The following is a 22,635-nucleotide window of genomic DNA, read 5'->3' as shown; positions in this document are numbered from 1 at the left end:
ACTGACACAAAGAATGGTGCAAGGCAAAATCAAAAATATTTAAAATCTGAAGTCTATGTGATTGTGTTTTCATTATAACAGGAATATTGGGAAGTGATGCCGTGATGATGGAGGGGGAGACTGTCCCACAAAGATCAACGTCTCCCCACAAAGACCAATCATTAGACAGTGATCTGCCAATAAAAACAGCTCTGGGAGATCTCAGGAGTCCACTTATGAAACTTCAGGAACACAGGAGAACAAAACCCCTGGGAGTAAGAACAAACAAAGGGAAGGAAGAGCAGCTTCAGTTTTGCCTTGCACCATCCCATTCCCCAGACGCCAGTGCTCTGTGCAAAGAGGGAACTTCCAGCTAGAGAGGGTTCCCCTGGCCAGGAGAGAGAGAGCAGGGTGAACCACTGGCTTCTCCAGCCTTTCAGGGACCACGTGAAAGACCTGCTTCAGTTTCATCTCAGCAGAGACCAGCAGAGCTGAGATGTAGTGACAACTAGGAGCAAGGAAGAAAGGCTGTCAGCCATGCAGCAGGAGTTCCTGGGGTTCTCAGTGACCTTTCCTGCAGAGGGAACCCCAGCAGCTTCAGCCACTAAAGAAACCAGCAACCAGCACAGCCACTGCAGACCCTTTGCAGATTTTCCTGGGCTTGGTCCTACAGGTTTTTTGTGTGTGTTCACAGGTGGCTAGCACAAGGTGTCAGCCTAGACCCCTGCAACTGATCGCCACCCCCACCACGAGATATAACTGACATATAGCATTGTGCCATTTTAACGTCTAAATGTGATGATTTGATAAACATATATTGCAGAACAATTACCACAATTATGTTAGTTAACACTTCAGCTCAAATGATTGCCATTTTTTGGGTTGCTGTCATGGGGAGAACATTTAAGGCGGATTCTCTTAGCAACTTTTTTTTTTAAGTTTTTTTTTTAATGTGGACCATTTTTTAAGAAGTCTTAATTGAATTTATTACAATATTGCTTCTGTTTTAAGTTTTTGTTTGTTGGCTGCAAGGCATCTGGAGCCTTACCTCCCTAAACAGGGATTGATCTTGCACCCCCCTGCATTGAAAGACAAAGTCTTTTTTTTTTTTTTTTTTTGACTCCTACAATCTTTATTATTATTAATATTTTTAGTTCTTAACTTTTAAATAATTGTAGATTCAAAGGAAGTTCAAAGATAATACAGAGAGGTCCTGAGTACCCTTCTTGGACATTAGCGGATTCTTATAACCATCACTGCAATCAAGATTCATAACTATTCCAGCACAGCCAGAAGCCCCTCGCCTCCATGTACCCCTTTATAGCCACACCCACTCCCTCCTGTCTCAACATTCTTTTTTTTTTAAAATTTTAATTGGAGGCTAATTACTTTACAATATTGTAGTGGTTTTTGCCATACATTGACATGAATCAGCCATGGATTTACATGGTTTAAAGAATATTTTTAAGGGAATTTTTATGTGCAATACCTTGCTTGACTTTATCTGTTTCATGAAATATTTTTATAGCATTTTAAAGCAATATTAGCACCCAGGAAAATATGGAATAAGCACTTATAAAATTCTGAAATTTGCAGTAACCTATTGAGACTTCCTGGTTGCTTAGTGGTAGAATCTGCCTGCCAGTGCCAGAGATGTGAGCTCGATCTCTGGGTCAGGAAGATCCCCTGGAGAAGGAAATGGCACTCCAGTATTCCTGCCTGGGAAACTTCATGGACAGAAGAGCCTGGTGGACTACAATCCATGGGGCCATAAAAAATCATGATTTTTTATGACATGATTTAGCAACTCAAAAACAATAATATATACATTGCACATATGTGTATGTGTATACATCACATTCATTTTATTCATTTAGGTTGTTTCCATGTCTTGGCCATGAGTATGGGGTTCAGATATCTGGCCAACTTTTACTTAGGGAATAATGTATGAGGAATCTCTGGCTCATTACATTAGGTAGAATCCTATGAATCTGCCATTTTTAAAGTCAAATAGTTGAATATTGGCAATCTCATATAGTTTTCACTAATAATTATTTGAAATCTGAGAGAGAAAATTTATTGAAGCAGTTTCTTTGCAACTGGTTAATAGCAGGAAGCAACTAGTTTGTGGACGAATTTCTGAGGTAACAGAACCATTACCGTCCTGCAGCTTATTCCTCTAATTGACACTGAATAAATCTCCCATATTATGAAGAGGAATGAATGCTCATATGATGCCAGAGAAGAAAATATGCAGCATTCGAATGCCAAAATAGAATCTTTATAGTGATGAAACAAACAATAAATGAGGTGCTCGCCAAAGTGAATAATCACTGTTGAAAAAAAAGTGAAGCCAGAGCAGTGTTTTGCTTTTGAAGACAATGAACAGATGGCCTGTTCTCATAATTAGAATGAAGCTGGATCACTTATTTGAGTTAGTGACTGTGATTCATTGGTCTTACATCATATGTTGGGAAACAAGATTAGTTATAGGAATGTTTGGATGGCTTCCTTGACAGCTTCTTTTGACTACACTTGAAATATTTAAAAACCTGACATAAAACAAGTGAGATGGAAATATTGGATGAGTTATGTTGCATTCATTTATAGAACCTGATATTGATCCCAACCATGATTTTGTAGGCAACATAGAGTGAGACAGGCCACATGGTTGTAAACCTTAGCATAAATTTATATTATAAAAAGTCGGTGCCATTTCCAAAGTAGCACTTTGTCCTTGAAATATCTTTTTGTACTTTCTTTTTCTTAACCAAATAAGTGGACCTTTTCTTTCAGTTAAATGCATCTTGAAATTTCATCTCTTTCTGTTTGGATCATAATGCTTTGCTCCATCTTTCTTCAGTTTTGAAATTCACTGGATGTATGCCTTGCTTTTCATGTGTGTTTTACTTAGAACTTTTTATTCTGTTGCTATTTATGGACCTTTGTCACTTTATCATGCTATCTCTATATGCGTAACTATAGTAGCATACGTGAACCAAATGAAATATGGTGTGTGAATCACTTTTTGAATTGTGAGATAACATGTAAATGATTATTGTTAGCCTATGTCTATTGAATTATAAAATCCCACAGGGTGGTGGTAAGCTGTGTTTATGAAATTCTTTGTTTTATCACTATACAAGGCCAATGATGGTGTTGACATGTGTTAGGATGTATTGATGGTGTTTTGAAAGGAGGAAGAATCAGAACCAGCAAAGCTTTTATGTGTTCTTGGTTCAGTCTGAGCTCAAAAGATAAGAAGTATGAGTTATTGTACAGTTCTAAAAATTGTTCAGTGCCATTGTGTTAAGAGCTTTGAGTTCTTTGTCAGGGATCTCCCAGTGTTTAGTGCAATAGAAGTTAATGACTTTGTTAATGAATGACTAAAATGTAACTGTTTAGTAGATGAAGGTTATTTCTGAGCATTATCTATTTGTTACTTACTAATAGCTTTTTTCTCTTTCCTTTCTTCCCTGCCCTCCTTCCAAATATATATCTTGTCTATTTAGAATTTTAGTAGCTATTTAGAACTTTAATTTTTAGTACATTTTATCTTTTGATTTGATCTACTTGAGTTAGTGGTCAATTAACATAGACACATGAGAAGGTAACCATTTACTAATTGAAGAAACATAATGAGTTAACTTACCCCAAATTATAATTAACATCTGTGGCACTGTAAACCTCTCTTTTCTCTCTCTCTCGCTATACATATATATATACACACACACATACAATGTGTGTGTGCATGTGCATATACATACACATATATAAGTACATGGTGAAGGAAATGGCAACCCACTCCAGTATTCTTGCCTGGGAAATCCCATGGACAGAAGAGCCTGATGGGCTACAGTCCATGGGTTGCAAAGAGTCAGATACAACTTGGTGACTAAACTACCATATATAAGAATGCTCAAAAATTTTGTTTCTTTATAGTGTTCAAGGTTTACTCATTCTTCTTACCTACTGAACTAAACTTTTTCTACATTTGCACTTCTCCAGTATTTAGCCTTTAAAGGAAGACTGTGTTGAAGTATTTTTCAAGAATTTAGCTGTGAATATTTGAGAAGATAGACTATATATGTATGTGATCTTCAGTTATAATATTACACATATTTAAGGTAGCAACTAACAATAATAGAGTCAAAATGGTTTTTTAGCTGTCATACTACTGTAAAATGAGAGGCAGTAATTTCTATAGCAGTTTGAGATGGCTCAGATTGGTAATTTTTCACAAGAGTGCTATCATTTGTATTCTAGGAAGAAATTTAATTTATTTTTATACTAAAGTGTAACAGCCACTTTCCCCTACATTTTATTTTAAAATGCTTTTCTACTATAAATTCTCACAAATTATAGAAATAAAATGCAAACTGCAGTATAATCACACATCAAACTAAAATAGTGCATCATGTTTTATTTATAACTAGGTACTAAGTATAATGCAGAGAATAAAAATAAAAGTAAAACTCATGTGCACCATGTTCTGTAGCTAATGTGTGCAAAAGTCCTGTGTCTGTGTCCTGGGAGATGAAAGAGACTTTGAATTTAACTACAATAGACTTAGAGCTTAATTCTTCCTTTCTTCTGCTGAAAACAATTTAGAGATCAAAGAATGTAATGACAAAACAAATGATTTCTCCTGTATCCAATCCTGAAAACACTTGACCCTGGCCAGTTAGAAATAGGATCATATTTGCTTTAACCTTAGGAATAAGACCAATTTATCTACATTTTTGCAACTCTAGTCCCTGTCATTAGGAAACTTATGTAGGACATTTGCACATGTTCATCTATCTTTCCTTCTTTTTGTACTTGGGTAATTGCTAGTCATCCTTCTCATTTCAATACACGAATGAGTTTCTTGGGAAAGCTGTTTCTGAGTATGTCACATTTCCTTATTATAAGCTCTTACATTACCATATCCTCATATTATAGCAGTTATCAAAAGTTGATAACTTCTATAACTTCTTTGTGGTTATTTGATTGTCTTTCCTGCCCCCCTTCCAACTGTAATCTTTGATATTAAGGAGTGCTTTTGTTTTTGCTGATGATTTTTTTCTGTCCCTGAGTATAGAGGCCAATTCACTTTGGGGCATTAAATACATAGCAGTTGAATGAATGAATGAGTATGATAAATTGTACTCAGTAAACTTATAGGAGCTAACATAAAAGAAGAAGAGAAAATAAGTGAAATAATGTTCACTTAATAGTAGGGAATGATGGGATGAGTGGTAAAATATTATCCTCAAGTTGAGGGTTAGTGCAAATAAATCTTTATGTCCCAGTGCAGTTCACCACATTGCTTTATTTAAAGTAACCTGAACGATAACTGTAATGAGTATAACCACATTTTAGCAAGGTTTTTTTTTTTTTTTTTTTTAATAGCCTTTGCAGGCCTAATTACAGCATAACCTTCTTTGTCATGGTTTTATGGAACCCAATTAAAGAAAGCTATTGGAATGACAACAATTGCTAAGTTTTGTCTACTCTTAATTTCTTTAATCTATTGTTTCTTAGCCAAAGAACATACAGGACATGAAGAAAAGAAACTATAGAAGAAGCTAGTTATTATACACTTCCACATTACATTCTTAGATAACTTAGGAAGCAATGGTCTATCATTCTAATGACTTACCCAAAGAATTACTTACTTTATTTTTAAAAATTTTGTTTATTTATTTGGCTAAATCAGATCCTAGTTGCAGCACATGGAATTTTTGTGGCATGCAGGATCTTCCATGGTGGTGCAAGTGTTTCTCTTGTTGTGGCTCAAGTGTTTAGCCACCCCACAGCCTGTGGGATCTTAGTTCCCTGACCAGGGGTTGAACCTGTGTCCCCTGTATTGAAAGGTTATTCTTAACCTCTGGGCCACGAGGTAACTTCCCAAAGAATTCTTTGAAATACTCCAGCTAATATGGCAAGAGACTAGAAATAAGAAAGTTCAAATTTGATATCTTAATTCTACTTCATATAAATGGTCTTTGTTTTGGCTGTTTTATTAGAGGTCTTTGACATGGTCAAGCTTGACATAAGGCTGATCCCTGTAACAAGCAAGACATGTTCCTGATTCACCCTTGCTGTTTACTTTCGTGTATGTTCTATGTATAGGCAATTCCAACCCTATTCCTCCCTCTCCCGGAAGTTAATAGGAAAAACATTTGTATTGATGAATGACACCAGTAATTCCGATATAAAAATCTATGCTATGAAACACAGAAGTAGCCTCAAATAAATTCTGTTGGTGGTTTGTGCTATTTGTTTTACTGCCTCCTGTGTTTCCATCTTTAAACACTTTTTTTTTTCTTTCTTCATTAAGCAGGCTCAGAAACCAACTCCCTGGTGTTTTTACAACTGTGGACAATGCAGACAGAATATCTCTCTCTAGAGAACCATCAAAATCTGCTAAGGTGCTGTTGACAGTCTTCTTTATCCACTGCAACATAATAAGCTTTGTCCTTAAAAAAGGTTCTGCTTAGACCTAGTTAGCTCAGTTGGCTAGGTTACTAATGAGGCCAGGATCAAGGAACAGAACCTTAGCAAAGTTAATCAGCTTTGTATCATTCTGTAGTCATCCACTGTTCCTAAACCTTATACAGTTGTTTTATAAATTTGTGCTGTCATTCACAACAGGAACCTAGCAAGAGAGGAAATGGATCAGGAATAATTTACCACTACTGGTAAATAAACAGCACCTCCCGAAAAAAAAACAAAACAAAACAGAAAACAAACAAGCAAACAAGCAAAAGTTAACTAATAATGATTTTGTATATGAAGTTCAACATATCATTACTATGATAAATTATTTTTCCAAAAACTTGTGATTTTTCTCATGGATCATTTGTCTGTTGACTTCTCCCACTCTCTGATTCTCTTTTATACACAGATGCTCAAACTTTACTTGGGAATGATTGCCACATTAACAAATGTAGAAGAGTGCTCCACATTCAATAGTCTGTTTGTGTTTCCTCAAATTTCGAGTGCCAGAAAGAACCAAAAGAAATTTGCTTGTTTTTAAACTTGCATTGTCTTCTGATTTTAAAAGCAAATAGTTTCTGGTCTTACATTTAGGTCTTTAACCCATTTTGAGTATATCTTTGTGTGTGGTGTTAGGAGGTATTCTAATTTCATTCTTTTACATGTAGCTGTCCAGTTTTCCCAGCACAATTTACTGAAGAGGCTGTTTTGCCCCATTGTATATTCTTGCCTCCTTTGTCAAAAATAAGGTACCCATAGATGCTTGGGTTTATTTCTGGGCTTTCTGTCTTGTTCCATTTGTCTATATTTCTGTTTTTGTGCCAATACCATACTGTCTTGATGACTGTAGCTTTGTAGTATAATCTGAAGTCAGGAAGGTTGATTCCTCCAGTTCCATTCTTCTTTCTCAAGACTGCTTTGGCTATTCTGGTTCTTTTGTGTTTCCATATGAACTGTGAAATTTTTGTTCTAAGTTCTGTGAAAAATGCCATTGGTAATTTGATTGGGATTGCATTGAATTTGTAGACTGTGTTGGTAGTATAGTCATTTTCACTATGGTCACTGATTCTTCCTACCCTGGAACATGGAATATTTCTCCATTTTTTGTGTTGTCTTTGATTTTTTTCATCAGTGTCTTATAATTTTCTGTGTACAGTTCTTTTGTCTCCTTAGGTAAGTTTATTCCTAGATATTTAATTCTTTTTGTTGCAATGGTGAATGGGGTTGATTCCTTAATTTCTCTTTCTGATTTTTCATTGTTAGTATATAGAAATGCAAATGATTTCTGTGTATTGATTTTGTGTCCTGCAACTTTGCTAAATTCACTGATTAGCTCTGGTAATTTTCTTGTTACAATCTTTAGGGTTTTCTATGTACAGTATCATGTCATCTGCAAACAGTGAGAGCTTTACTTCTTCTTTTCCAATCTGGATTCCTTTTATTTCTTTTTCTTCTCTGATTGCTGAGCTAGGACTTCCAGAACTATGTTGAATAATAGTGGTGAAAGTGGACACCCTTGTCTTGTTCCTGATCTTAGGGGGGAAAATGGTACTGAAGAATTTATTTACAGGGCAACAGTGGGGAAACAGACATAGAGAATAGACTTATGGACATGGGGAGAGGGGAGGAGAGGGTGAGATGTGTGGAAAGAGTAACATGGAAACTTACATTACCACATGTAAAATAGATAGCCAACGGGAATTTGCTGTATGGGTCAGGAAACTCAAACAGGGGCTCTGGATCAACCTACAGGGGTAGGATGGGGAGGGAAATGGGAGGGAGATTCTAAAAGGGAGGGGATGTATGTATACCTGTGGTTGATTCATGTTGAAGTTTGACAGAAAACAGCAAAATTTTGTAAAGCAATTGTCCTTCAATAAAAAACAAATAAATTTTAAAAAGCAGATAGTAATTATATTATTGAATTGCAACAGAATACATAGTTCCAGATATTAATTGTGAGTAGACACACAAACATTTTTCTTTGACTTTTGACTTGTCTTCTCAGCATTTCTCTGTGCTTTATTTTCAACTACCTTCTGGCTATTTCCAACTAGATGTCCTAATCATCAGTGAGAAGAATGTTTGAGAAAGATGATGGACACAGAATCACAATGTATAAAAATCCTATCTGGTCACTGCAGTATCTTGTAAAGTCTCCAAGAGAAATATGCACACAAAGAAAATGTATACTCCTATCAGTGACTGGGGATCTGTATGAAACCCCAGTATAGTTCCGTGCTGGAAGTGGAGGATGCCTTTTACTTTTAAAATAGCAGAGTTGGCCAAAGCCCTTCATTCTGGCCCAAGGTGTGCATTGGTAGGTAGCCAAAAGTCATTTCCCAATTACATAGAAATATGGAGCTAAGTGAGTATCATAGAAACTGTTCTGAAACCAGTGAAACTTAAAGACTTCAGCAGCAGAAATTATAAAGTTGATCCATATGGGTAAAACTCTATAACCTAGGACACATGTGACTGTATATGAAAATCATCATAAATAATGCAATGAGATAAAGTCAGCAGACCAAACAAATGTGAATATTCATACCTGAGGGGAATAAGACCTATCTAAGAGAAGCTCTGAAAGAAGTATGTCTAAAATGTTCAGTTATCTTTTGAGAAATAAGGTAATTGACAAAATAAGAATACTGCATTGAATAACAACAGGCAGATTGAAAATAACCCTCCAAACATTATAGAAGTAGAAAATGAAGTTATTGAAATAAAATATTTATATATGAATTAGCAGTAGACTCAACAAGATTAAAGAAAGAATTATTTAATTGGACAACAGCTCTGAGGAAATTATCCAGAATATAGTATAGTGAGATAAAATAGGAAATATTTAAGAGAAATTTAAAGATGTGAAAGATAGATCTAAAAGATTCAACATGTGTACACCCATGACTGATTCATGTCAATGTATTTATCTAATATAATTAAAAAAAAGAAAATATGCAATGCATAAGAGAAAATAAAGAAGTGAATTAAAAGACATAATAGCCAAAAATTCTTAAAATTGAGGAAAGATTTGAGCAGTCAGAAAAAGCACACAATTGTGAGAAAGATAAAATAAATTCAGAGTTAGTTTATTCTTTCATTCATTTAGCAAAAAAAATTTTTTTTGAATACCTGTTATGTACCAGATACTGTTTGGGGCCCAGTGAATTGATCGCAGCAGGCATACTTTATGCCTTCATGGAGCTGACTCTGTAGTGTGGGGCACTTGTATGCACATCTCAGGTGAAGAAGAAAGGAGGTATCCAGCATAACTGGGGAACAGCAAGGGTCCATTGTAGCTGGAATGGAGAAATAACCTGAAGTCAGGGATTGATAAATCAAACTATGCTAATATTAAGTTCCCTTCCTCAGAAGATGTCATTTGGTGAATGAAAAGGCAAGGTGCAAAGTGGAGAACATATTTGCAATATGTTTTTCCAATGAAAAGCCTGTTGTCCTATATGTGTGTGTGTGTGTGTGTGTGTGTGTGTGTGTGTGTGTGTGTGTATGTAAGCTGAAGAAGGAAATGGCAACCTACTTCAGTATTTTTTTGCCTGGGAAATCCCAAGGGCGAAGAGCCTGGTGGGTTTGCAAAGAGTCTGACATGACTGAGTGACCAAACAACAATATATATATAAACACAGTAGTAAGGAAAAGGCAGAAAACAATTGAAAAGGACAAAAGTATTTGAACCAGCTTTCAGAAAGTAAACATTTAAAAGGCTTGTGAATGTATGAAAAAATGCTCAACTCTATTAATCATTAGGGATTATATGAATCCTTAATTGCATATGGAATTTGAAACCACATTGTGATACCATATTACATCTAGAAGATGGCAAAAAAAAAGAGATGATACCATTTAGTGGTGAGGATATGGAGCAACAGAATTCTCATACATTGCTGGTGGGAATGTACATTGGTTAAAAACCAGTTTGCAAAGCTGGGAGTACCTAATAAAGTTGTAATCATATTCCATGGCCCTGTAAGCATAGCTATATAATCAGCTGAAGTCCTTTCTGGCTGCTCTAACACAATACTACAGACTAGGTAGTTTGCAAAACAGAGAAATTTGTTTCTTATAGTCCTGAGCATTGAAAGTATGAGATAAGGGTGATAGCATACCAATATGAGGGCCCTTGTTGGGTCTCAGACTTGTCATTGGATCCCCACATGGTGAAAGGGGCAAGGGACCTCTCTGGGGTCTTTTATAAAAGCACTAACCCCACTCATGAGAGTTTCACTTTCTTGACATAGGCACCACACAAAGGCCTATCTTCTAATATTATCACACTGAAGATTTCAACATAAAAACTGGGGGTAGGGGCACTAAAGTTCAGACTAGAGTGAATGTATACCTTTGATTACCATATTATATGTATAGGAATGTTCATGGTATCACTATTTGTAGCAGCCAAAATAAAAAACTAACCAAGATGTGGTAGAATTAATAGAAATGTATGCTTTGTTTATACAGTGGAATACTATACAGCAGTGGAAATGACTGAACTACTGCTAAACATGAAATAACACATGTGTATCTCACAACCATAATATTGAGCACACTAAGCCAGATACAAAAGGGTACAATTGACACTACATAGAATATGTTCTTAATCATGTGTAGCTCAGCAAAATAATTCTGTTGTTTAAATCACTCTGTTAAGATCCGTGAAAACTGAAGTATAATACAAGTTCTGGATCTCCTCTGTTTATAACCCAATAAGAAAGGGAAAGCTTTTTGTTTTCCATGCTTAGTCTGCTCTAGAGAATTCTCACTTAGCCAAAATGAATTTGAAATTTTAGTTTCTACTAGTACCAAAGCTTGCTTTTTAATCAATTCTTAAATTTTTCTTGGTTTTACTGGTCATCTTCAGAACTTTCAGGGGAAGTCATAATGCTTGATGTATAAATGTGATGGACTTGTTTTGAGAGGAGAGGCTTGTTTTCTTTAGACAGTAGAGATGCTTTAAACTGAAGGGAAACTAGTTTTCTTTCCATTTCCTTTCCTATGGTATATGCTTCCCTGGTGGCTCAGCTGGTGAAGAGTCTGTCTGCCTGCAATGTGGGAGACCTGGGTTCAATCCCTGGGTCGGGAAGATCCTCTGGAGAAGGGAATAGCTACCCACTCCAGTATTCTGGCCTGGAGAATTCCATGGACTATTCCATGGGGTTACGAAGAGTCAGACAAAAGAGTAGTTTTCTTTCCATTTCCTTTCCTATGGTGTATAAGTCAGAGTAGCTTGTTGGCAAAACATGCTGTTCAGTGTGGAGGTAGGGGGTGGAGAGTGAGATTTTCAATTTGGTTATGAAAACACTCCCTTCTAAACAAGTTAGGATGTTTTCTTTTATAAGGGGAGGTAAAAATTTTTTTAATTAGCTGGTAAATTACTTCATACAGAACTGAAAACCAAGAAAATCCTTAGGCCAATCCCCGAATACACATGGTGGAGCAGTTATGAAGAGTCTAAGGAGATTTGATGGTACTAATTATTTTTGAAATTTTCAGAGACTTGGGACTCTTTTGATCAGGGTGGGGGGACTTGTCTTAATTTTATAGTATAAAAATTTTATTTTATAAAAAATTTAATACCATCCCCCATAAATATAGTTGTATACTTAAAAGTGCTATAAAAACCAACTGAATGATAATAGTGTTTATTCCTTTTTTTTTTTTTTAACTCTTTCCCCACATATTTCTGCTTGTTTGTGGGAAAGGTCAAGTAGGAGTGAGATTGAAGGGGAGTATGTGTTTAACCTTGTTTGGTGTCTTGTTTTATTCTTTGCTTTTCTACAACCTGTGATCTGCAAGCTGGAGTTTTTAGCCTCCATAAAAGAAGTGGTAGGCTTGATAGTAATATGACTGGAATATGAAATGAGTTAGTGTACTGGAAGCTACCTTAATTTGGTTTATGGTAACAGGGCATTCACTGGCAAAATAATTGGTTTTATTTGCAAGCCTTTAATGAGGGAACTTACAAGAGGAGCAAAGAGACATTGCTTTTCCCTGAGTCATATAATTTTTAGTCTGTGTCTTCATGACAATCAATGTCAAATTATTTCAGCTTATCTGAGTATACTGCTTATCAGTTCCAGATCATTAATTCAGTTCCCATTTGGGCCAGTTTGGCTTTGTTCTGTTCCTTGGCCACACGTTAGCTCTGAACTGTCATTTCATAAGTGGGTGCTATTGATCACTGAAGGCAGAACCAGAGATTATGAATGAATAAGCTCAAATCCATCACCATTTCCAGAAAGGAACTCAAAACACAGGCTCACCATGGCAAATTAGTGTCATCTTCTGTATACAAAAGGAAATAATGACTTTTGTTGATATTTAAGATCTACACACCATCCGACCCCATGGACTGTAGCCTATCAGGTTCCTCCATCCATGGGATTTTCCAGGCAAGAGTACTGGAGTGGGTTGCCATTTCCTTCTCCAGGGATCTTCCCCACCCAGGGATTGAACCCGGGTCTCCTAAATTGTAGGCAGACGCTTTTAACGTCTTTACAGGGAGGCCTATCCTGAAATTAAGCTCACAGCAACTCATTGAGGTAGACTTTTATCTCACTTATGGGAAAATGAGACTTAATGAGGTTAAATATGACCAAAGGGGAAGATGATATGCTTTGAATTCAGATAAAGTTGAGTTTGGGCTTTCCAGGTGGCTCAGTGGTTAATAATCTGCTTGCAACGCAGGAGACGCGGCAGGAGCCATGGGTTTGATCCCTGGGTCAGAAAGATACTCTCGAGGAGCAGATGGCAACCCACTCCGGTATTCTTGTCTGGGAAATCCTATGGACAGAAGTGCCTGGTGGGCTACAGTCCATAGAGTCACAAAGAGTCAGACACAACTTAGTGACTGAACATGCAAAGTTGAGTTTGAAATCTAGCTTTGATAACATATAAATGTGAAGTGGGAAAACTTATCTATTTTCTTACTAAGATAGGATTAAAAATATGTGCCTTGCATTATCAAGGTTAAAAGAGATGATGCATATAAATCACTTACCACTAAGCCTGGCATGTGTTATTTTTATGAAGGGACCTGCCTGGGATCACACAATTCATGGCAGAACTAGGGCTTGCTTGCACATGGATCCTCTGACTCTAAGTTGAATGCCCTCCCTTCTGTATGACAGCTGAGATTATGTGAAATGAAGGGTAGAGGTGGGAAGTCACTGTCACTTTCCTCTATGTAGCGGTTCCCAAACCTGCCTGTGCATTTAAGAGAGACAGTTGAGGAGTATGATTAAGTGCTTCCTTATGATTTCCATGTCATCCTTGACCCGTGACTGTCCAGCTACAGACTGTGTTTCCCAATCAAATGACTAAGTGCTCACTGAGCGGTTGAGAGACTTAGTGTTATTGGCAACTTCTACCCTGCTGTTGATAAAGAAATCATTTGGCTTGAATGTTTACTCTTCACCTTCCCAAAGCGGAAAAGTGAATATGACAGTGACCTCACTTTGACTCAAGAGTCAAGGCAAGACTTCAGCCATTAGGTTTGCAAAAAGTGTCTTTAATACAGTTAATATTTTATAACTATAAATGGAATGTAGCCTTAAAAAATTTGTGAATCACTGTGTTGTACACCTGGAACTTACAAATATTGTACATCAACTCTACTTTGATAAAAAAAGATTGCTTCTTGTTTGTAAGCTGGTTATATGGATGAGCAAGAAGGAAGAAAACTGGGGTCTTTAGTGATTAGATGGAGCCCAGCTACTCTGCCTATCTGGGTGACTCATTGTCAGGACTGTTAAGAAAGAAATACATGTCTATCTTAAATTATGTTGCTGTATTTTGGGGTGGCAGATGCATTTTGCTTCAGAAGTTTAGTCTTTAAGCTACTTAGGAGGCTTTGAAAATGTAAATAGTCAAACTCTATGAGACTTTATTTATTTATTTTTTTCATTTATTTTTATTAGTTGGAGGCTAATTACTTTACAATATTGTAGTGGGTTTTGTCATACATTGACATGAATCAGCCATGGATTTACATGTATTCCCCAACCCAATCCCCCCTCCCACCTCCCTCTCTACCCAATCCCTCTGGGTCTTCCCAGTGCACCAGGCCTGAGCACCTGTCTCATGCATCCAACCTGGGCTGGTGATCTGTTTCACTATAGATAATATACATGTTTCAATGCTGTTCTCTTGAAACATCCCACCCTTTCCTTCTCCCACAGAGTCCAAAAGTCTGTTCTGTACATCTGTGTCTCTTTTTCTGTTTTGCATATAGGGTTATCATTACCATCTTTCTAAATTCCATATATATGTCTATGAGACTTTAAAATCACAATCTCTGTGAGTGAGCTCAGGAGTCGATGTTAGTAAACTGTACTGAAAGCTAGACTTGAGAACCACTGTTCTGTGTAACAAAAGACCCTTTCTCTGAAAGTCTTCACTTTTTGTAGAACAAGAAAGATTAGGAGGAAAGGGGGGGGGGGGGGGGAAACTAGAGAGAAGAATAAAGAACATGAACAGAGAGAAGCTAAGACCAAGACTGGAGTTTCCTAATGTTTCTCATGGTTTTCATACTTTTGGATCCAATCCCTTTTCAAGAATGACTTAGCATTCCTGCTCTTGATATGGTTGTGTGTGTATGTTCATTTCCTCGGTTGTGTCTGGCTCCTTATGGCCCCATGGACTGTAGCCCACCAGGCTTCTCTGTCCATGAGATTCTCCAGGGAAGAATACTGGAGTGGGCTGACATGTCCTCCTCCAGGTGATAGTCCTGACCCAGGGATCGAACCTGCGTCTCTTGCATCTTGTGCATTGGGCAAGTGGATTCTTTACCACTAGTGCCATCTGGTAATCCCACTTGAGAGAGGTGCATATCCCTAAAGCTGTGAAAAGAGAAAATATTTGTTATTTAGAGTTTTCCCTGCCTTCCAAGGAGGAGGGTACTTCACTGAATTGGTGAAACACAACAGACTGGGGAGTTAGAGACCTCAGTTATTCTGCATAAGAAAAGGGACTTAAGTTTCAGTCCTAGAGCTGTGCTGGAAATGCTGGGACAGCAGAACTTGTAGTTCAGAAGAGAGAGACTGCTGCATTGGGAGAGAACGTTTGGGGAGATGATGGAAGTTTAACCATGCAGTATGGAGTAGAAGCCCTCTTTTCCACCTCCCCACAAAACTTTCAACAACACATCTTTTTGTGTGTGTAGCTAGTATGTTGATGAGCTGGATATATCTTTTTAAAAAAATTATTTATTTCTGATTTTTTTTGGGGGGTGGGGGACTGCACCAGGTCTTCACTGCTGTGTGCGAGCTTTCCCTAGCAGCAGCGAGCGGGGACTACTTTGTAGTTATGGTGTGTGGGTTTCTCATTGCAGTGGCTTCTCTTGTTGAGGAGCATGGGGTCTGGGCATATGGGCTTCAGTAGTTATGTCGTGTGGACTCAGCTGTGGCTCATGGGCCCTAGAGCACAGGCTGTGTAGTTGTGGTACATGGGATTCATTGCCCTGGAGCATGTGGGATCTTCCTGGACCAGGGATCAAACCTGTGTCCCCGGCACTGACTGGTAGATTCTTAACCACAGGGCCACTGGGGAAATCTGAGCTGGATATATCCTGATGTTCAGGGTTTTTCCAAGTACTAAATTCAGCTTCCAGGTTGATATGAAATGAGATGAGTATTCTTTACATGGGATCTAACCAGTATCACTTAAAATAGTTGATTTTTGTAATTAACAACCAAAAAAATAAAAAAATAAAAAAACCCCACCAGTTAGGACTATTTGTTCTATGTAGACGACTTCCCTGGTGGCTCAGATGGTAAAGCATCTGCCTCCAGTGCAGGAGACCCGGGTTTAATCCCTGGGTCAGGAAGATCTCCTGGAGAAGGAAATGGCAACCCACTCCAGGACTCTTGCCTGAAAAATCCCATGGACAGAGGAGCCTGGTAGGCTACTGTCCATGGGGTCGCAAAGAGTCAGACACGGCTGAGCAACTTGACTTCATGTCAGAGGGCTTCCCAGCTGGTGCCAGTGGTAAAAGACTCTGCTGGCCAGTGTAGGTGATGCCAGAGACATGGGTTTGATCCCTGAGTCAGGAAGATCCCCTGGAGTGGGAAATGGCAGCCCACTCCAGTGTTCTTGCCTGGAGAATCCCATGGACTGAGGCGCCTGGCGGGCTACAGTCCGTAGGGTTGCAGAGGGTCGGGTATGAGAGCACATGTGCCCTGTACTGCACCATTCAGTATAGACACAAACTTAGTCCTTCTGTATAATCCTCATGCTAACTTCTATATACCTATTCAATTTTTGACACCTTGTGCTTTTCAGTAATGGCCCTTGAATGTTTATTCCCTCTACACCTGATGCTTATATGTGAGATATCAAATTGAGTTTGGGAAGATGAAAATGATGCCAGCACTGTCAGTAGTCATCTTTATCTTCCTGTTTTCGACTGCTGCTCATATGATGAACAGCCTCGTTTCACTCCGTAACAGCTGCATTTTATTGATGTGGCTTGTTCTGTTTGTAAAGAGTCCATAGGTTACAAGTCGGCTCAAGTGCAAAGTGTTCTGATTAATGATCATCCTCAAAATGACAAGTGATAAAGCACTTGAGGATTCTGGGAGTGAAGAGACAACCTTGCAGCATCATTGGAGGCTCCTGAATTTCTAGTGACTGTAAAAATATCTCTTTAGAGATGGGCTAACACCCACATCCTCTGATACATTAAAATTTTGGATGCACACCTCTGTCTTTTTGTTGCCAAGTACGCTTTAGTGAGATGAAAGGCAGAGTGTGTGCCTCGTATTTGATCACTTTAGAAGACTTTATAGTGTGACATGGGCTTCTCACGTCTGACAAAGTCAGACGTGACTGGGCACAGCAACAGCAGCAACAGTAGTGTAACACACGCTGTTTTTATCCTGTGCATTTAGATTAGAGACTGATAAAATCAAGGATTTCGTTTTATAATCAAAAGACAGGATGTTCACAATTTCAGGGCTATCCCAGAAATACCATTAGAGAGACTGTGCTGGGAGGGTTGATTTATTTGTGATCTGTTTTGCTGTTCTTCTTCTGTTTGGCTTTGTTTTTATAACTTTTCGGAACAAGAGAGTGATTGCATCTACTGCTGTAGCATTTTCTCAGAACACCCATATGGGGCATATTTTAGATGAAACAGAGTCTCTGGTTGGCAGTAGCTCCCTTTCATTTCACTCTGTTATTAAGAGTCATTTCTCAAACTGTTTTTTAAATTTACATCTGGAATAGAAAAATAGAGGACTCTAAAGATGTCTTTGAAAATTAATTCTTTAGTAAGTCTTCTCACCATCTAGGGAATTGAAACTTAGCTGCGGATTTTCTTTAAGTGAGCTCTCTGGATGCAGAGCAGGATTCGGTTAGTGGGTAAGAGGAAGGGTGTATTGAAAACAAGGGAATGTTAGTGATGGCAATCAGCCCGCATTAAATGGTGAATTTTTTTTTTAAATGAGCTCTGAATCAGAAGTCATAATCACTCAGTCACCTGCTGGGTTCACTTGTCCTTCAGAAATGAGGACATCTCAAAGTGTAGAGCATTTTAATAGAATAGCACCAGACAAGCTTGTTATATAGAATTTTATTTGACAGGCTGGAACTTGTTTCCAATATTCTTTTTTCCGAATTACATGAAAAACTGTATCCCACGGGTGCATTGTGAAAGGATAAATGGTAGATGACATCAAAATAAAGCAAAGTGATCTTTTTTCCTCCATTTCTTTACAGATATTATCTTCCTGTGGCTGTGACTACCAGATTCTATGATAAGGCAATTAAATAGTTCATGTAATAGTCTTTCTCCAATGACAGCCTAGGACAGTAAAAGGATGCAAATAGATGTACCATTTGAGCATGTAGTTCCATAAAATAAATTTGATAGAGGCATTACAGTGAAAATAGTAAGGCATTGCCACCAGTCTTTTTTCCTTTGTAAAGACCTCCATACAAATTGAATTTCCAATTTTGTCTTCTACCAGCATTAATGTGGTTATTATTCATTTTTATCTTTGTTGAAGATTTTGGACACATTTACTATTTCTGATAAGAGAGAGGGTTCATGATCCTGCTGACTTTAAGTCCATGTTCATGAATATATAAAAGTGACACTTCATACATACACAATTTGACCTACAGTTCACGAAAGCAAAGCAGACTGAATTGGATGGGAAATGATGAGGACCCCTGTTTCATAATCTATTCTTTGTCTAGTTGGTAACAGCATGTATCATGATGATATCCAAATAGTCCATTTCAAGGGCCCCTGGGTCCTCCAACATTATCCAGCCTTATTTGTCTAGCTGTGCATTCTCAACAATATTTCCTCCATCCCGTTCATGAGTCTCATCATCAGATCTTACACTTTCATAATTCTTACTGTATCTCTTTGTTAATTGTAGAAAATTTTGAAAAGGTGAAAATAAGAATCCCATGACTCTGTGTCCAGACATAACTAATATTAACATCTCAGTTTCTTTTCTTTTTTTCTACCCTCCACTCCTCTTCCTATTGTTTTCCCCTCCTTCCTACTTTCCCTGTCAGATTAAATCAAATGATAAAGAGGACAGTCTTCCTATAATGCTTTAAGGCAGAAGCCCCTAACCTTTTTGTTACCAAGGGCCAGTTTTGTGGAAGACAATTTTTCCCTGCTCAGGTGGGGGATGGTTTCAAGATGATTTAAGCACATTACATTTATTGTGCACTTTATTTCTATTACTATTACCACATTAGCACCCCCTCAGATCTTCAGGCATTAGGTCCTGGAGGTTGGGGACCCCTGCTTTAGAGAATTCATCATTTGGAAGTGGAATCTCTACCAGGCTGTTTTGGTCTATTAGTTCCTCAGATAGGTGGTGGATGTAGACATACAAAAATACTTCCCCATGTTTAGGATCCTGCTTATGAGCCCTATCATAGAGAGCGAGCCTTTTCATAGAGTCTTGTCTATAACATGTAACATCAGCATTAGAGGCTGTACTGAAGTTGCTGCTGTTATGAGAGAGTATCTTAGCTGGCTTAAGTGAAGGCTCAGCGTATGGAGAGGAGAGTGCCAATGTTTATTTTATTTTTTCATTTCCAGCCTTGTTAAGAGCCACACAAGGGGTATGAGCTAATTATGAATAATGTAGTAATAAAATGCCAGATTCTTAAGTCAGGCAGCCTTGGCCATGATGACCTTAGAGAAATCTTTCATATTATCCAAGCTTCTATGTCCTCATCTAAACAATATAGACAATAACAGGGTCACTTATAGGGTTCTTGTGAGCACCCCTCTCTCTCTCATCTGCTCCCTTGTTATAATGTGTATGTGTGTGTGTGTGTGTGTGTGTGTGTGTATGTGTGTGTGTTCAGTTGTCTGACTCTTTGTGACCCCATGGACTGTGGCCCACCATGCTTCTCGGTCCATGGGATTTCTCAGGCAATGATACTGGAGTAGGTTGCCATTTCCTCTTCCAGGGATCTTCCGGACCCAAGGATCAAACCCACATCTCTTGTGTTTCCTGCATTGGCAGGCAGATTCTTTAGCACTGTGCCACCTGGCAGTCCTCAGTAATTACAGGCCCCAATATTCATGTCCTTGTGTGATCTCTGCCTGCCCTGATCCTGGACTTGACTCTATGGTTTTTCTTTGACTATGAAACTTGCTTGGTTAACGGGGCATTAGCAATCATGACACAAAGCACCATCCAGTTGGGCTTGGTTTCTTCTGCAAACTGATCACTATGAAGAATCCGGTTACCGTATTGATGACATGGGGTCCAATCAACAGCCAACACCAACTGTCAGATATATGTGAAAAGACATCTTGGATTATCTAGTCTCAGCTAAATTGTTAATTAAGTCCAGGAAAGATCTGCAAATGGTAGATTTGCAGATCAAATGGTAAATTAAGTGGTAATTGTTTTATGTTACTGAGTTTTGGGGTCGTTTTTAATGGAGTGATAGACAACTGACATAACACCCTTTGTGTATGACTTTGTATTTTCTTTTACTAAAAGGCAGAGCTCATTTTACCATCTCTTGATTCTGAGTTTGGTCTTAGGACTTGCTTTGGGCAATGGGATACTAAGCAGAAATGATGCAGGTAGAAGCTTGTAAAAGCAGTTTCTTTTTTTTTTTTTTCTTGCTTGCTTCTCTGCCTTGGCCTTGAGAAAGCCTGGCTTGGTAGAGAAGAGACTCAGTTCAGAATTGCTCGGTTTTAACTGAGGCTGTTTAAGATCAGTGACTGGGTGGCAACTGTCAGATGTGTGAGTGAGCCCAGCTAAGGCCAGAATTGCTAAGCCCAAATTTCCAGCCTTCATTGATGACTCACAGGCTTGTGACCAAAGGAATGCCTATTGTTTTAAGCTGCTAGACTTAGGGTAATTTGTTGTGCAGCACTATTATGAATAGATAACTAATGCATCCCCCTTGCCTAAATGTTGTGCATTCACAGCAGCTGCTAAAACATTGTCTCATCTATCCAGATCTTTCCATGTGATTCTCTCAGTGCCCTAATTTTCTCAGTGTGTATTCTATCCTCTTTCCTCAAGCCCATCTTGTTGACTCAGGTCTGGACTCTATTTTTTTGGTCCTGTTCCCAAAAGACCTCTAATATCACCTCAGACCTGACGAGCCTCATAACTCTGAGAATATAATGCACCTTCTACATTTATGATAAAACTCAGGATTTTTGAATAATTGATAGATCAAAATCACATTCGTTGAGACTGACCCAATCAATTCTGATGCTCAAGGCTTAGTTTTACTTTTCCTGGATAGCTGGTTCACTGCAGCTGTCCCTCTAATAGAAACACAAAAATGGAACATTTCTCCCCATTTTGATGTTTGGTTATGAATTCTACATACAAATCCTCACTACTTTTCAATCTGCTATGGAAGCTTTCCAGGGCAGAGAAACAATCTACCAAGGACATGGAAAACCCAGTGCTTTGGACTCCTGGAGTAAACTCAGATGCTGAGTCCTGTGCATGCTCGGGCTTCCCAGGTGGCGTGGTGGTAAAGAATCCACCGGCAGTGCAGGAGATGCAGGTTTGATCCCTGGGTCAAGAAGATCCGCTGGAGAAGGAAATGGAAACCCACTCTACTCTTCTTGCCCAGGAAATCGCATGGACGGAGGAGCCTGGCGGGCTACAGTCCATGGGGTTGGGACAGGGACATGGCTAAGCACACCTGCACTCATGTACACTATCACTTAATCCTTCAGCCATATCACTCCCACAGCACTTTCAGGACTCCTGTGGAGATGGTGCTGTCTGGAAATTTCTCTACTCGTGGTGTTGGTATTGCCTGTACTGGTACAGAGGCCCTTAGACCAATTGGAAGACCCACAGCTGCCTCCAAAGTCTCCAGGTGATCTAGTTATTAAAAAAGACACACAAGTTTGAACTACTCCAAGCATGGCTGATCAGTCTCTTCTAAAAATTAATTCTTGTTTCTAAAATATAATGGACATGCATTGAAATGAGGTTAAACACTAATATCCAGTGTGTAATTTTGTCAGTAAACTTTCTCATTTTAGTAAATTCATATAATGCTATTTGATTCTGGTTTCCACTCAGAACATTCATTCTTGAACCACATTTTCAACTTAAACTATTGTTTCAATCTCAGCAAGATCTTGCCAATGCACGCTCTGGTTTACCACTGTTATTCCAAGAATCACAATGACTCAGGTCTGCTTGAGTGTGAGACCTTTCATATACTTTTTCAGCAGACTATTAGGCATATTGAAAATGAGCTCAGAAAAGTAAGATTTTGAAGTGACTTCAGCAACCTAGGGAACTTTCCTTAGTCTCAATTTCTTCATCTCTAAAATGGGGTTAGTAGTACATTAGGAATACTATTATAATAGTAATGTACAATCATGATGTTGTTATGAGAATTAGATCATCTCTGTAAAGCACTTTAGCACCATGACTAGCATGTGATACCTCTATACATGTTCACTGTAATTACTAAATGGAGCTGTGAAAAAGTGTCTATTGTTTTAGCCACAGTTCGTAGTTTAGGAAATGATGAACATGACTGAAAGCCATATTTAACCCAAATGACATGACAGATTCTCACTTAATTCATTTCTTGAGTAGGTGTTTATTGTATACATACCATATACTTGGAACACTACATGAATCCTGCCCTCATCAAGCATATATTTAAAGGGAT

Source organism: Dama dama, chromosome 22 (genome assembly GCF_033118175.1).
Source record: "Dama dama isolate Ldn47 chromosome 22, ASM3311817v1, whole genome shotgun sequence".
In the NCBI taxonomy this organism is placed as follows: Eukaryota; Metazoa; Chordata; class Mammalia; order Artiodactyla; family Cervidae; genus Dama; species Dama dama.
The sequence above is the reverse complement of the archived record's forward strand: the minus strand, read 5'-3'. Positions refer to the sequence as shown.